The sequence below is a fragment of the Vicugna pacos genome, chromosome 3 (genome assembly GCF_048564905.1).
Source record: "Vicugna pacos chromosome 3, VicPac4, whole genome shotgun sequence".
NCBI lineage: Eukaryota > Metazoa > Chordata > Mammalia > Artiodactyla > Camelidae > Vicugna > Vicugna pacos.
The window spans coordinates 17,423,540-17,436,189 of NC_132989.1; the positions used below are offsets into that span (position 1 = coordinate 17,423,540).

Below are 12,650 nucleotides of genomic sequence, written 5' to 3' on the forward strand. Positions count from 1 at the left end.
CGCGCGCGCACGCACACACACACACACACACACACACAGCATAATGGAACACAACAGGAATAGATTGCTAGAAGTTTCATCCTGCTCTTTGGCTCCCTCCCCTGTGGCCAGCCTCTTCCCTTCATACACACACACCCCAGCAAGCCATTGTAAAAAGCCATTTTCTCGTAGCAACTGGCAGTCATGCCATGATACAGCAAAGAACAGCATCTCTTCTGGGGTGACTCAGTTGGAAGTACATCCAAACAAAGCAATCAGGTGGTGGGTTGTTACTGCCCTCCCAGAGGAACTCTTTTAATGACTCTTAGGAGGGTCCACTTCCTTTAAAGATCCAGATGCCTATGGTGCTTTGAACTGCCTGCCTATCCTATTGTTGACAGCTTCACCAAGCCCTTCCTGCCCCCACTGTGTGCTTCACACTTAGCAGGCAGGGCTGGGGTAGGCTTTCTAGTGCATGGGGAAGGCAACCTGTGCTACAAGCAGTTACAGTCCCTGCCGCTGGTCACTATTTAGGGGCCGATGGGACACCCACCTGCTTTTGCACTAAACTTACATCAGCAAATAGACTCAGAGGAGGAGACTGCTCATCTCTCTGTTCAATTACCTTTTCAGGAACTCAAATAAACCCTATTACAATAATTACTGTAACTTTCGTTTATTAAGTGCTGATTAAATGCCACACATTATGCTAAGCACTTTCCACACATTTTCTCACTTACTTCTTGCCAAAAACCTTTAGTAATTGTATTTATAAGCCCATTTTATAGATGAGCAAATTCAGGATTGAGATATTAAATGACCTGTTGAGGTATGAAGCAGCAGAGCTGTAAAGGGACTGCCATCATGTACAAACTGGTCTAACAATCTTGAAAGCCAGTGTTCAATCCAGTGGCCATTTTTTTTCTTATTACCAGCCACAAAATTGGAACTCCTCAGCTTTTTTCATCTTTTGAGTTGCTCTTCTGGCAAAATCTACAAATTAAACATTGGGCTGTTCACCTGACCACGTAGCAAGGATCTGGAGATACTGGTTGGCTGTCCGTGGGGATGTCTTTACAAAGTGTGTCCAGCTGGGACAGGAGAATCGTTCATCCACACCCTGTTAAAAGTATGTGTGAACACAATTGGCTGCTGCCTCACAGCAGTGGATATCGTTGTGGGAGACAGTGGAGATGCTCTCGCATGTCTCATCTGGGTGGTCTGTTGCTCTGGCTCTGTTGCCTAGGCAACCTCTCTCAGAAGGTGAAAAACTCACTTTCTCTTTTTCCATCTAGATCTGTGAGGAGGACTAAAAGAGCTATCGGTTGCCTGTTATCCACTACCACCTAGTTGAGAGACAGTAACAATATTTGGAGAAAGCACACCGTGGTACCCAGGGTGCAAAAAGATTCAAAGTCTCCCAGCTTCTCTCAGGTAGCTCTGAAACCAGATGGGAGAAAGATCATCCCCCTGATTCCCAGCAGCTTTTTCTACCAATTTTTTTCGCTAAGATAAATATTTTATAGTAATTGTCTTTATTTTTTCTGTTAGAGCTGGAGGAAGTTCTGAGAAGGCATTGCCATGGAATGACTGTGAACATGGGTATGAGAGTCAGTCTTGGGTTCCAGCCTTGTCATCACTATTTGGGAACTGTGTGTCTTTTGGCAAGTTACTGAACCACTCTTAACCTGTTTCCTCATCTGTGAAATGGAAATGCTCATATACAGATTTTGCATATACTAATTGATTTCCATGTGTGTATTCAGGGTCTACTCATGTGGTAGGCATTCAGCTAGATGGTAGGGAAACAACTGTGGAGAAGAAGGTATGGTGCCTGCCAGCCTTCACAAAGGTTAAATCTGGCAGGAACGGTTGTATGTAACTAATCACTGCAGCTATGGCGTTATAAAAGAGGAAGCAGAATGAATCATGGAAAAGACAACAAAGAACCCAACCTAGTTTGTGTGGATGGGAAACAGGCTTCCTCAAGAAAAAGATATGCAAGGTCTGAAAGGAAGTTTGAGTTAGCCAGGTTAAGGGTGAAAGAAATATGGTTGCCAGGGAATGTATTTAAAGTCCTATCAGTAACAGGGAACACTAAACATAGAAAGAACCAGAAGTGTTTGAGTACAGATGAGACCAGACCATTCAAGTGAGGTGCAGAGTGGTTTAAGATGAGGTTGAGAGAGAGGCGAAGGGTGGAGTCTTTCCATCCTTGATGGAGTATTAGTGTCTCATAAGCTATGTTAAGACATGGAGACTTTGCCTGAAAGGTAATGGGAAGTCCTTAAGGGGTTTAAATGGGAGTGACGTGTAAAGGAATTATGAGGACTGAGTAAAATAATACACTCAAAGTCTTAGCGTAGTGTTACTATCTAGCCACCTCTTAATAAATGGTGGGTACTATCATTATCATCATCTGCTTTCAGTTAAAAGGAAAAATAAATCCTCCCAGGTACTACAGAAAGAGACTTAAAAGTCATTTGTTATGGAGCAAACATGGTAATTACAGTTTTTTAAAAAAAATTTTATTGAAGTATGGTTGACTTACAATGTTTGTTTCAAGTGTACAACAAAGTCATTCAGGTATACATATACATACATGAATTTTTTTTCTTTTCAGATTCTTTTCCACTATATGTTATTATAAGAAATTGAATATAGTTCCCTGTGCTATACAGAAGGTCCTTGGTTTGTTATTTTATATGTAGTAACATGTGTCTGTTAATCCCCAGCTCCTAGTTTATCCTTCCCCACCCTTTCCCCTTTGGTAACTATAGCTTGTTTTCTATGTCCTTGAGTCTGTTTTCGGTTTGTAAATAGAATTTGTATCATTTTTTTAGATTCTACATATAAGTGATATCACATGATTTTTAAAATATTTTTATATGGCCCATCTTTTTTTTTTTCAGTGGAGGCACTGGGGATTGAACCCAAGATTTCATGCATGTCATGCATACACTCTTCCACTGAGCTGTACCCTTCCCACTGAATATGGTAATCTCAAAAGTCAGGTAAAACCATTCTCAGCGTGCAGAAGAGGTGGGAAGCCCAAAAGTGGAATTCTCCTCCTGTCTATTTTTCCTCCTGATTCTCTGCATCTCTGCCTGGCTCCCTCCTCCGTGAATTCACATGCTTATTAAGCAGTGAAGTCATCATTCTTTCTGACAGTTCTGTCATTTTCATATGGCTTCCTTGCTGGAGCCTGAATACAAAAATGCAGGTGGACCAGATTATCTGTTTTCTAGAAAAGGCAAAGGGCCAGAGGGTGGGGGTGAGAAGAGGGGTACATTCTAACGCACAAAGTTTGAGAGCACACCTGTGGAAAGCTCAGGTCGGTTGCACAATAACACAGATCCATATGTGTTTTAGATGAATAACCTTTGTTTTGACTGAAGGGAGATGTCACATTGCTTGGCATTTTACTATTAAACAAATACCTTGCATCTTTGGAGAGCAAATATCTTGACAGGGCTTGGTGAAAGGTGAGGAAAGAAGAATTTAACAGTTCTAAGTTCATTAGACTGGTCACTTTCCTTGTCCTCGGATCTTGCTACATCTAGGAGACAAAATATGATTGGACCAAAGGATTGAGATGGATGAAGTTGGCAGTCACTGTGGTATTAGAATATGGACTAGGTGCCAGGAGACCAATGATTTATTTGTCATCCTCCTTGCTCATAAAAGAATGTGAAGGGACCACATGGATGAGGTTCTGAAACCAACTGCCATGAATGGTATGTCCTTGGCAATAATTTTGAACCTGTCTATCAATCAGGATCCTTGCCTGTAAAATGAATTTCTTAATTGCACACAGGATAATTGATAGACACCAATGCATAGGACAGTTTTTTTTTTTTGCTCTGAAGAATGTAGTATGAGGAATGACCCTGCCCTGAGGCACCTACAGGCACTTGGTGAGAAAAAAACAAATACAGATCATGACAGTCCAGGAGAGCATACAGCAAGAATCAAAGAGGGGCGACAGAAAACAACATCACGGTTACTCAGGTGAATGAAAGAAGTCAGTTTAGCTGTGACATGTGACTTGTAGTCAGATGAATCTGGCTTAGGATACTGGCTCTGTCCCATACTAGCTGGGAGCATTCATTCATTTATTCATATATCTTGAATGCCAATCATATACCAGATAATTGGGTTTGACTCTAGGGGTACAGAGACCAAGACAGAGAAAGAAGGACAAAGGGAGATGGCTTGCTTTATTTCTCTGTCCTTCTCTGCCAGCTCTGCATACTTGTAATCATTTGATTAACTACATCTATGATGAGACCATACTATACCTTCAGAAAGATAGAACATTCTAAAAAAAAAAAGATAGGTAACATCTGCTTAGAATTTCCTTTTTTATTCTTCTGAATTGGAAAGAACTGAAGTAACTCAGATACCTTTTAAAAATATTAACCTGTTGCGTCTTTTGGTTGTGAATATTGTGGTGTTGATAACAGATATTCGAGTACCAACTATGGGCCAGATGTTGTATGAACCACTTCAAAGTGAGTACAGTTATTTTCCTTTAGGGAGATTATACTAGAGCAATGTCTTCAAAGAGCTTTCTGTGGGAAGCATAGCTTGCCCCAAAGTGTGAAAGCCACGTGTCTGACAAGCCCAGTTTCTAAAAGCAGGACTTCTTTACCATCCTTGGAAGGGTGAGAGGCATTTGGGGTAGGGAGGTGTCCCTTTTCTTAAAAGACTTTTATTGCCAAAAGGGATGAGGAGAGAAGGAGGCAGTAACAGTGTTGAGATGGAGATTTTCTTTGTTTTGTTTTTGTTATTAACTTTTAAATAATTTACAAGGAGGAGACAAGCACAAGAATTGGGGCAGAAGGGAAGGAGCCAACTGCCGTTGATTTTTTTTCTATACTGGCCCAGAATATAGCACAATATATGAACCAAACCAAATACTGTCAGGGAACAAAGGGCAGTTAATCAATGAGTAGGTCATGAAGGAGGTGTAGTGATCAGAGCAGATCCTCCTCTAAGTCTGCACCTGGACGTGGCAGCCAAATTCAGGGTAAAGGAACAGCAGCTTCATGACATTGCCTTAAAGCCTAGGGGACTGAAATGTCACATAGTGGAAATTGTTATGAAGAAATGGCGATGGGGGAAGGGGTATGTATTTGTGTGTGTGTGTGTGTGTGTGTGCGCGCGCGCGCCCGTAGGGAGGATGACTTTGTGCTGATGAGGTGGGAGAGGGGGAACTAGACGTGCAAAGGGCTGTGGGAAGAATGTTTTCAGTTGAATGCCAGAGTAAGCAATATGGATTTTATCCTGAGCACCAGGGGAAGACAATGGAGGATTTTCAGTACAACGGCGTGATCCAATTCACATTTTTTTTCTAAATGTGTTTCTCTTGCTGCTTGGCAGAGCAGGCCCAGGGCAAACGTGGGAGCAGGAAGACCAGTGAGAAGGCTGTTACTTCCTCATGGAGGTGGTGATGATGGTGGCTCGGACCAGAGCAGTGGCAGTGAAGATGGATAAGGCCATGTTTGAGAGCTATGTAGGAAGTAGAACCACAGGATTTGCTGATAAATTAGATACGAAGGAAAGGAGAAGGAGGAAGGAAAAAGTGACATCTTGGATTTTAGTTCTGGAATGCATCTCTTTTAACTGAAACTGAAAATGGCCTTTGTGGAAGCCACTGGTGGTTCTAATGCCTAGAGGAGTGGACTACTTAGAAAGATGCTTTTGAGCTAGAGAGGGACTTTAGGTGCCTGGGGCTCAAACTGTGCCACGTAAGAGACACCAACTCCTACTAGGTCTCTTTGGAGCTCATTTTAGGATGCTAGATCTGCTTTATGCATCTCCAAGTAGTCAAAGAAGATGGCTTTGTTCATAAAACCCAACCCTATAATATTTATTCACCAGCATATGACCTTTATTCTTTGCCAGTGTCCCTATCCACAGATGTTTCATACTTAAGTTAGGGCCAACCTGGCCAACAACATTTTTGTGTGTGACAACAGCTTCATTACCCCATTTGGTATCTATTTGGTCCCCAGATTTGGAGTATTTTCTTTAGTGGGATGTACCAGATCAAGTTTGGAGATAATTGTGAACACATCCTAAAGATAGAGATTACCAGAGATGAGAGATGGTGCCCAGGAAGACATACAGATCATTAACTTTGGGCGTGACCTTTATACAGGTGGTAATAAGGGGCGAGGATGCAATCCAGTGGGACAGTTGTGTCAATACAGCCTCCCTAACCCCTGCTTCCCAGAGGACCCCGTGGATGGTTTCCTCCAGCCCAGGTTACACGAGCTTGATGAACACAAACCACATGGCTTCTTTTGCATTTTGTGTCGCTCATGCTAGAAGGCCCTCTTTAGGGGAAGGAGAACATATACTGCAATAAATCTTTAAAAGTATTGTAACGTTCAAAATGTCAATATTAGTTTGAGATGATTGCATCATTTTCTGAAATAATGGTTTGTGCGAGGGATGTCAAGAATTATAATTAATTTACATATGCATTTAAGTCCACTTTCAAAGAAACCCTCTTTTCTCTTTCAAACATTGGAAATTAAACATTTATACTTGTTGTGATTTCATATATACATAGTTAATATTGCCTCTCAAATCCACCTGCTTGCCACCATATGTCACTCTCTTTGCTGATTCTTCATAACAAATAGATTTGGAGCTAGGTGAGCCCCTGCTGACAATCCTGCCAGAGACCTCGTACGTGGGGATCAGGAAGCTCTGAGCTAGTCCCACGTCAGTAGAACATAAGAGGTAAATGAGACATAGACAGTCTCATTGCTTGAAAGGATGTCTTCTTGCAGTTTAATTCATAAAAGTATTTAAGAGTTTAATCTATTTGTTTATTTTCCTTTTTTATTGAAGCATAGCTGATTTACAGTGCTGTGTTAGTTTCTGGTGCATGGCATAGTGATTGTTATACATACTCCTTTTCATATTCTTTTTTAAGAGCTCAGCTTTAGTTCTTGAACTTGAATTACTGAGTGGTAACAGAAATATATTTATTGCATTTATTTGAGATTATGGCCAAGTTCCTCAAATTCTCCATGTCTCAATTCAATTTCATCTTTTCAGGATAGAGACAATTGTCTAAATCACGAACCGTGCCCTGTGGGGTCTTTGGGTTCAGGGCTCTAAGAGAGTGGGAGGATGCAGGAGTTGTTTTAATGTGACAAGTTTAGACAGATCCTTAAAAACCAGAAATCAGAAGGTAGAGAGGTCTAGGGTGCAAAGAGATTTTTAAGTCTTCCTAGAAACACATACTGGCCTCTGTTTCTTTCCATTCTAACTAAGCAGAGAACTTTCTTAAGTGTTTCTGCCTTGGCTGTAGGGCTAGTTTGAAACTTAGACTGAAATGACCACTCAAATGGGAGACAATAAGCCCCACGGATTTTTGCCTCTCTTCCTTGAACATAAGTCCCCCTCCTCCAAGCCAGTTGCATGTGAAGATGTCTTTTCCAAACCACCAATCCTCCTTTCCCTCTGCCTTCTCCACCTCCCAAATAATGATACCAAGAACAAGCATGTATTTAGCATTATCTTTGTTTTAAGTGGTTGGCTCTCACTGTGCTTCTGAACTCATAGTAAACAGATGCTTGCAGTCAAATATAAACTCAGTCTTGCTTCTAAAACACTTTGCCCTCTGAGCAGGCAGTCTCCACAGGACAACTGCATTTCAAGAATGGCCTGAAATGAAGCGTTAGGCAGGTATCTGACTACAGGGCTGAGCACGTGGTGTTTTTAGCAACATTTCCTGCCTGTGATGTGAGAGTTTCTTGCATACAGATAGGATTTAAACATGTGGAACTCAGTATATAATCCCCCAAAGAGCATGGGATTTGTCTTCTTTCCTAATATTTTTCCATACCAAGGTAGTACTTGCACATTGGTGGTTTTATATGAATGAATGAATGAATGAATGAACAAATGCATGAACGAATAGTTGAAAGAATAAGAAATTGGAGCCAATGTCACATCTTTATGAAAGCACAGAATGCCTCAACATCCTTCGTTCATCTTTTCTGTCTGGCACTGAGAATATTGGTTTTCTTCCCTCTACTCTCTGAGTATATAACTCCTACTATTCTTCAGGTATTAGCTCAAAAAGGTCACCATCTTCAGGAAGTGGCTGTTGATTCCTTAAATGAGAAGATTCCTCTCCTTAGACTATCCTGTCACCTCTCTTAGAAAACTTACCATACACTGTCTTAAATCCGGGCTCTGTGTGTGTAGGTTGTCCCCCACAATGCAGGGAGAACCCTAAGTGCAAAGAGTGTACCTTTATTCTCTATGTTTACCCAGCCAAGCTTAATGTGCTGCCCAATGGAGGTGCTCAACAATCACTAATGAACTAAGAAATATACAAAGAAGGTGACTGCATGTGGAAGAAAATAGGACTGAAGTGTGGCCATGTAGAGAGAGGACTCATTGGGCTCACTAGGAGGAAAAACAGGCAGTAAGAACGTTGATATAAAAGGCAGTGTTCTCCCGCATGAGGTAGCGCACGCTCTGTGCCTGGCTGATAATAGCCCTCTTAAAGATAGAGCAGTGGCAATATTATTTTTATATCATTCATTAAACAATTATTTAAGGCACACTCACTGACACATTCCTGTTCTAAGCATAAATTGTTAATCAAAGCAGAAAAGGTCCCTGCTTTCTTGGAGTTTAACATCTAGTGGGAGAGAGAGACAGTAATCAAATAATCAGACAAATAAGTGCATACGTACCAATTATAACTGATTTTAAAAACCAAGAAAGTATCTGACAGATCTGATCTAAGCCTTGAGGAAATAATGGTTGAAGTGTGATATGAATGAAGTAGAGTTAACTCTGTCAGAAGGTATGGTAAAGCCCTTTTGACTGGGAACAGCCTATACAAAGGCCCTGTGGCAGGCAGAGGGATATGGAGCATAGTACATTCAAGAACCCAAAGGAAGACCAGTGTGTTTACAGCAGAGCTCTCCAAATAAAGTATTAGAAGATATTGCTGGAAAGGTATGCAGAGACCAGACCGTGCTTGGCTTTGGGGAGATGTTAATGATTTTATACTTTATTCTAAAAGGAACATAAGAAACCACTAAAAGGCTGGAGGTAACACAATCAGATTGCATGATACAACATAATTGTTTTAATCAGCTTGTGTTGCCATAATAAAATACCATGGACTGGGTGGCTTAGACGAATTTATTTCTCATAGTTCTGGAGGCTGAAAGTCTAACACCAGGGTGCTGGCATGGTTGGGTTCTGGAGAGAGCCCTCTTCCTGGCTTACAGACAGCCGCCTTCTTACTGTGTCCTCACATGGTTGAGAAAGAACAAGTACCAATCTCTTCCTCTTATCCTATCTTAGGGGACCCTACTCTCGTGACCTCATCTAACCCCTTTCATTTCCAAAGGCCCCATCTCCAAATACCATCACACTGGGGGTTAAGGTTTCAACATATGAATGATGGGTGGGGGTTGGCACACACAACATTCAGTTCATAACAATAATATGCTATTAATAGGAACATCATTGAGTGCTTGCCATGTGCCCGGCAGTGTACTAAGGGCTTTCTGTGGATTATTTCATTTCATCCTCACTACCCCACCATGGGAAAGATGGCTGTTAGTAGCACCCTTTTGCCCATAAGGCAACTGATGTTCAGAAATCTGGGCCAGGACTAGAGTGAAGCAAGCTACAAGCCTCGAACACAGAAGTTAAGGACGGAGGTACTCACTGTCAGGATCACGTCCCAACCTCAGCAGTGAACACCTCCTTTAATTTTGCATACAAGGCACCTTATTTGTCTTACTTTCTCTCAAATCTGGGTTGAGTAACCTGTCCCGGGTGACTTCACAGCTCATAAATGATCAAACCAGGGCTATAGAGCCCCTAAAAATTGTTTCTATCTAAAATTTTGTGTATTTTTTCCCAGTTTTATTGAGATATAATTGACACATATCAGTGTATAAGTTTAAGATGGACAGCATGATGGTTTGATTTACACATATCGGGATATGGTTACCACAGTAGGTTCGGCTAACAGCCATCTTCTCATGGAGATTCAAGTAAAGCAGAAAAGAAGGAAACAAGTTCATTTAAAAAATAAAAAAGAATTTCCAAATGAACACTCTGCTGCCCTCCTCACTGTTGGGCTCTCATACAAATGAAATTATTTACAATGAAAGATTAAATTTCATATGAGGATTCAAACTGTAAATAGCTAGACACAGCTGCAATGAATTCAGAGAGTGAAAACTGATAAAATATAGGATTCAGCCCATGGAGTGAACTATCTCGACATTATGCAGGAGATGAGAAAGAATGAGTCAAATATTTAAAAAGTAAACAGGTTTTTCCCATTAATTTTAAGCCAACAGAATGAAAATTAAATCTTCTAGCTGCAATTAGGTAAATGGATGTCAATCAAATAGAAAACTGCTTAAGAAATTAGCCGTGAGGTAGTCCTTAATCTGTTTGGGCCTTTTTTGTGGGTTGGTAGAAATGTAATCTGTTATCAGCACAGGTATGATTGAATTATTAATAACATTGTACAAGGCCACCTAGAAACCAGAGCTTGGGGACTCTTAAATCTATTCTAATTGAAACAGAGAATCAGCAGACTGGAAAAGACCCTGGCTCTTCTCAAGATATGTCACAGTACGTGATGTGGAGGACACGTGGGGTTTGCCACACAGTGGCAGCTGCAAGCTGACCTCTTGGCAGATTTAATCTGCAAATGGGTTCCTATTTAAGATAGTTAATGCCTTCCATCATTAAGGAGTCTTCCTTCTCTATTTTGGAAAGCCTAGTTAAAGTATTTCATGCCAAGGTATTATGCAGATTGTCTAACTAACAGGAAGATTATGGATGCAAATAAATCAGATTTTAGAATGAAAGGTTTTACTGACCTCTTAAGAGGATAGTAATGCATGCGTAATTGTGAGGAAAATGCTCCCAGATCATCAGGATAAGAAAAGGGTCACATTGTTATTCCTTGAAGTGTATTCAGGTTAGAATCGAAATCCAGGAACACCCCAGAAGCTAATGAACTGAATTCAAGAACTGCTGAAGCTAATACTGAGTAACTCCCTCTTCCTCCTGGTTTTAATGTAGGAAGGGTATCATAGTCTAGGAGGATGGATGAGGTCCTCAAGGGACCTCCAGTAAGTCACTTAATCTCTCAGTGTAAATTTCTGTTGTGGGAATAGTTAGAGGTTAGAAACAGCTGGGGTCACTGACCCTGCTTCTTTCTGTGACCTCCACTGCCCTCTCTTCCCCCCAAAGGAACTCCTCCCCTGCTGTTACTTCTCCATGGACCACCTGCTTTTTCTTTGGTGATGGTCTCCAAGAGCTGATCCCCAGGATCTTTAAGTAAATGCAGGAGGTTAGGAGTATGAGTTTTCTATTAAGGGGAACCTGGAATTGAATCTCAGGTCTGGCACTCACTAGTGTGTGTCCCTGGACAAATTGTTCCACACTCCAGGTCATCAGTCTCTTCTCTAGAACGAGAGAACAATAATATGAACCTTACAGGGCAGAGACCTCTAAATTCTCTCAGTCTGCAGAGCTCTGATGGTCACAGTAACGGGTTCTCAGAGCTCCTATAGCAAAATAAATGTCTAACAATTCCTTTATTAAGTAGTTAGGTTGGAGCAACTTAACATGTATTTATGTCCAAACAATTCAGTAACATTTTGAAAAACTAGAAGAACATGGTTTTTATTTTTATTTATTTATTTTTTAACTGAAGTGCCATCAGTTACAATGTGTCAATTTCTTATGTACAGGACAATGTCCTAGTTATGCATATATACACATATATTTGTTTTCACGTTTTTTTTTTGTTAAAGGCTATTATAAGATAATTGAACATAGTTCCCTGTGCTACACAGCAGAAACTTTTAAAATCTACTTTTATATATAGTGGCTAACATTTGTAAATTTCAAACTCCCAACTTTATCTCTTCCCACCCCCTTTCCCCGGTAACCATAAGATTATTGACTATGTCTGCAAATCTGTTTCTGTTTTGTAGATGAGTTCATAACGTCCTCTTTTTTTCTTTTAGATTCCACATATGAGTGGTATGATACGGTATTTTTCTTTCTCTTTCTGGCTTACTTTACTTAGAATGACAGTCTCTAAGTCCATCCATGTTGCTAGAAATGACATTATTTAATTCTTTTTTATGGCTGAGTAGTATTCCATTATACAAATATACCACAACTTCTTTATCCAGTCATCTGTCGACAGACATTTAGGTTGCTTCCATATCTTGGGTATTGTATATAGTGTTGCTGTGAACATTGGGGTGCATGTATCTTTTCAAATTCGAGTTCCTCCCAGATGTATACCCAGAAGTAGGACTGTTGGATTATGAGTAAGTCTGTTTTTAGTCTTTTGAGGAATCTCTATACTGTTTTCCATAATGGCTGCACCAAACTACATTCCCACCAGCAGTGTAGGAGGGTTCCCTTTTCTCCACACCTTCTCCAGCATTTATTATTCATGGACTTTTGAATGATGGCCATTCTGACTGGTGTGAGGTGATTATAGTTTTGATTTGCATTTTTCTAATAATTAGTGATATTAAGCATTTTTTTCATGTGCCTATTGGCTATTTTTGTGCCTTCATTGGAGAATTGCTTTTTTAGGTCTTCTGCCCATTTTTGGATTGGGCTTT

At 40.6% G+C, this 12,650-nt stretch overlaps 1 protein-coding gene and 1 long non-coding RNA gene across 15 annotated transcripts in view; both read left to right on the plus strand.

The window, feature by feature from the left end:
* PPP2R2B (protein phosphatase 2 regulatory subunit Bbeta) overlaps positions 1-12,650 on the plus strand; it is a 619,288-nt gene that overhangs the window by 314,087 nt on the left and 292,551 nt on the right. The window lies entirely within an intron of this gene.
* Positions 939-1,637, plus strand: LOC140691614 (uncharacterized). The gene is made up of 3 exons (XR_012067365.1): positions 939-1,108; positions 1,275-1,413; positions 1,531-1,637. It is a non-coding gene; the product is annotated as an uncharacterized lncRNA (long non-coding RNA).